The sequence below is a fragment of the Podarcis bocagei genome (genome assembly GCF_964188305.1).
Source record: "Podarcis bocagei genome assembly, chromosome: 6".
In the NCBI taxonomy this organism is placed as follows: Eukaryota; Metazoa; Chordata; class Lepidosauria; order Squamata; family Lacertidae; genus Podarcis; species Podarcis bocagei.
In genome coordinates this window covers 7,211,938-7,216,635 of record NC_138130.1, presented here as the reverse complement: position 1 = coordinate 7,216,635, position 4,698 = coordinate 7,211,938, and positions in this window count along the sequence as shown.

The window sequence follows — 4,698 nt, the reverse complement described above, 5'->3', positions numbered from 1 at the left end:
ACAACTTACCAAACCAAGTTATTTGCAATATAACAGAGAAGCCAAATGACAAGGTACCATAGCTTCAAAAAAATGTATGTATGCATCTGGACATTTCGAAGATCAGGATGCAACCCCTTTGAAGAAGAGTTCCTGTGTAAATATTTAACAGAAGGCTATGATTGCCGTCGCAATAAGTTTTAGAAAAGTGGTTAAGTAAATTACATTTGAATTTATGTTTCTACATTTATCTTATTGTAAATGAATTACAGCTGAGTTCATTTGAAGCTTCACAAACAGTTATTTTCTCTTTTCAGAATGCAAGAGAAAGACTGTTTCATATTATATGCCATTCTTGTTATGGCCCCATCTGCAGTATACATTTCAAACAGTATTGTACCATTTTAAGCAGTCATGGCTAAAAAGAAACATGGGATCTATTAAGAATGCTTGTTCACAGTGGCGAAGCTTCATGCTCCAGCACCGGGGACAGAGAGCAGACAGAGGTGTGGCGGGCGCGCACCCTAGGGGCGTGGCGTGCCACCCTAGGGGCGTGGCGCGCGTCCTGGGGGCATGGTGCGCCACCCACAGGGGTGCGATGCATGTCCTGGGGGCGTGACTTGCCACCTGTGGGGGCAGTGGCGTAGCGTGGGTTGTCAGCACCCGGGGCAAGGCAAGTAATTTGCGCCCCCTAACCCGTGGATTTGCGCCCCCTAACCCGTGGATTTGCGAACCCTAACCCTAACCCCCAGATGTTGCGCCCGGTGCGGCCGGCCCCCCCTGCACCCCCTACGCTATGCCACTGTGTGGGGCCCAGGACGGGGGAGGATGGCAGCCACAATGGCTCCCCACCAGGATCGTGGTGCTGGGGGAGGTGTGCTTCCCCCGCCCTCCTATTCCTCCGCCAGTGCTTGTTCATTTGTTTGCTTTCACAATCCTCTAGAGTAGCTTAACTTCCAGGGCATGAGGAAAGGGCAAAACCAAGGTGGTGGTCAGAACCCACTCAGTGCCAGGGTATTGGGGGCGGGGGGGGGGGGGGAGAGAGATTTTTAAAAAGTAACATGGGCTCAGAGCAGGCATTGAAACTATCCAGGTTCTTAGGCCCTGAACACTCACCATGGTGTTGCTATGCCTGGTGACAACTCTATTTCATTCTCTCATTCTCCTCCTCAATGGTAAAACTGTTTTCCTATCACTACCCAAACAATTGTACTGTTGAAAATCAGCTTGAATCCCTTTTACATTGCCTTGCATTCATATTTAGGCGAAAGGCCCCTATGTAAATTCCTCTTGCTGCCTGCTGCACGGTACAACAAGCAGCCTCAAGTTGAAGCCTTCTTCGCAAACATCATGCACACACAGTGGTAAGCACATTTAACGTAAGTGGAGTGCATTGTACCACTAACTCATTTGCAGCTGAGATTCTGCTGTGTGAACATAAATCTGGAATAGGGGAGGGTGAGGCTTCAAGGAATTGCCTCTTTTTTCCTTTCCCACCCCTGTTCATTTTACAGAAATACCTGTCCCATAATTTGTTCAAGTTATTTTTTAAGGATGGGCAATCACTGCGTATATGGAAACCTGTGGCTATGATTCTTTGAAGCCTTAAAAAAAAAATAATGCAATTGCCTTGTTACTATTTCAGGTTAGCGTCTCCTGTAGTAGAGGAGCCATGGAGTTGCCATCCATTAGTCACCTTTCCTTGCTGTTAGGCGGTTGCTTTGTGCACACCTCTAAGCATCCCACTTCCATTAACCCAGCTCAGCCTTTTCCACTTCTCATGAACTAATTTCCCCTTTTAGCCCTCTTACATGAGTGACCGCATCCTGACACCATTGTCCAACTGCATTGCAAAGCCTTATTTCAAAAACAAAACAAAGGGTATCTGTCAAGGACAGGCAGGGCTCAGCAGAGTAGTTGGAAGAGGTAGCAGGGCCAGAGGCTGATGGGGGGGTAGTGATTTATGGTTTTTTGTGCCTCTTGTGATGCAAAACCCAGATCTGGAGGATGGAGAGGGGTCTGAGCAGTCAAGAGATGGAGAAGGACGTGCTAGGAACTGAGGGAGAGGTGGTGCTTGAAAGGATTGGGAGGGGGGTTTGGCAGAATCCCTATCATCCCCCTTGCTGACCCCCAGGACCAGGATCTGCTTAAAGAGTCAGGAACAGCAACAACTTCAGTGTAGAAGTTGCAGGTTCAAGGGTACTTAAGCTTGAGTGGCCAGATAGTTGATCCAACAATCCAGCTCAGAGCACAAGCTGGGGAAGGGTACCAATGACCTAGCCACCAGAAGTGTGTGTGTGTGTGTGTGTGTGTGTGTGTGTGTGTGTGCGTGCACACATGTTTAGTGCACCTTAGCAGCTACTCTAAGTTCATTCTTTGTCAATAAAGAATTAAACTACCAGCCATTTGTCTTCCTCGGGCTGGTTTTGCTCAGGACAGTATGGTTCAAATACAAGTTCAAGGGACATCAGCACAGCTATAGAAAACCAACGCAGATCCAAAGGAAGTTCACCGATTCATTAGCAACAAAGGGGACAGCATTAAACAAAGGGGATTGAGCCAATTAAAAGAGCCATTCCATGATTACGATATACTGTCCAACTGTAAAATAGCCCAAAAGCATTATCTGACCAAACCACTGATTTCAATGGAAAAGGTTTACATATGTGCCAAACTTTCCCACCGAAATCATTAAGATTTAAAAAATGCTGAACAGTCACTTGACTGTGTCCAAATATGTGTGCCTGAAAATAATCACAAGCAGTCAGATACATAATGCCATCATTATTCTAAAAAAATCATATACTTTCCCCTGAAAAATCACACTTTTCCATGAAAAAATCTAGTTTCTACTGTTTTATGGTATTATTTTCTAAACTTATCACTTTATTTTCAGTTGTGGATTCAGTGTTGCCTGCTCCATGTTGTACGGTTCCTGTTTAAAAGTCACCTTTTTGTTTCTACAATAGGATGTACACATTTCTTTCAAAACTCTATTCTAGGTTAACAACTTTTTCTGGCAATTCAAATTACATCTTACAAGAAAATCATCCTATAAGAAAATATGCAGATGACACAACTTTGATGGCAGAAAGTGAGGAGGAATTAAAGAACCTCTTAATGAGGGTGAAAGAGGAGAGCGCAAAATATGATCTGAAGCTCGACATCAAAAAAGAAGTAAGATCATGGCCACTGGTCCCATCACCTCCTGGCAAATAGAAGGGGAAGAAATGGAGGCAGACAGCGGTCACGAAATTAAAAGATGCCTGCTTCTTGGGAGAAAAGCGATGACAAACCTAGATAGCATCTTAAAAAGCAGAGACACCACCTTGCCAACAAAGGTCCGTATAGTGGGTTTTCCCACTAGTGATGTATGGAAGTGAGAGCTGGACCATAAAGAAGGCTGATAACCGAAGAATTGATGCTTTTGAATTCTGGTGCTGGAGGAGACTCTTGAGAGTCCCATGGGCTGCAAGAAGATCCAACCTATCCATTCTTAAGGAAATCAGCCCTGAGGGCTCACTGGAAGGACAGATCGTGAAGCTGAGGCTCCAATACTTTGGCCACCTCATGAGAAGAGAAGACTCCATGGAAAAGACCCCGATGTTGGGAAAGATTGAGGGCACAAGGAGAAGGGGACGACAGAGGACGAGATGGCTGGACAGTGTTCTCGAAGCTACCAGCATGAGCTTGACCAAACTGCAGGAGGCAGTGGAAGACAGGAGTGCCTGGCGTGCTCTGGTCCAGGGGGTCACGAAGATTCGGACACGACTAAATGACTAAACAACAACAAAAACAAAGAAAACCACATGTATTTATAGTTGAGCTCAGTGGGACTACTCCGAGGTAAGTGTGCATAGGGGAGTCTTAATGAAACATGTACACATGCTCCCCTTCTCAACCCCAAAATGCCACTAGAAGTATTGCTAAGCCTCTTCCAACCAACTCCTTGCTTCACTTTTCCACGAGTTGAGACTCAGTTTTTCCATTTGTGTGGGTAAGAGGGACACAACGGGCAAACATCTTTATTTCCCCTGTGTGGTGGCAGCTATTTTGCCTACTCTCTCCTGGTCATGAACAAGATCAGCCCTGATGAGTTCTGGGAAATTTGCAGGCTGAATTTGCAGGCTGAAATTTGCAGGCTGAAAATACCTATGATTCCATTAAGATGCAATGCTGCGGTGTGAACCAACCTTTTGTTTTGAGGAAGGACGTTACTCTCCCAGATAATGGATATCCAACAAGTTGTCGGTGCTCTAATTATGGGTGGTGAGGATGGGGAAGAAACACCTTTAAGACTAAGAAAATATCCTAAACCTGTAGAAAAGAAGAAGTTCACAGTGGTCGACCTTTTCAGGAATATATGTTTATATGTTGTCTTCCAGAAGATAGTATACTCTTTCATCTTGACAAGCCAAACCCCCTTGTTTGCTTTTCCAGAAATGCCCCACATACACCATTTAACTGTAAAATATATGCTTTCTTTGAGGAGACACTGGACAATTTTGCCATTAATAACAGCTTCAGACTCTGATTGAAGCTATGAACTACTATCTTTCTGTCTAAAAAAATATGGTGCTTGACACTGGTCTTGGCGCCTGACCTGACCATCATCCTTTCACCTACCTCCTAAAAAGAAAATATATCAAGCTGTCTGAATTAAAAGGTGTCAAAAAGTGAACACCATTGGGCCTGCTTTGATGTTTTCTTTCCCTATCA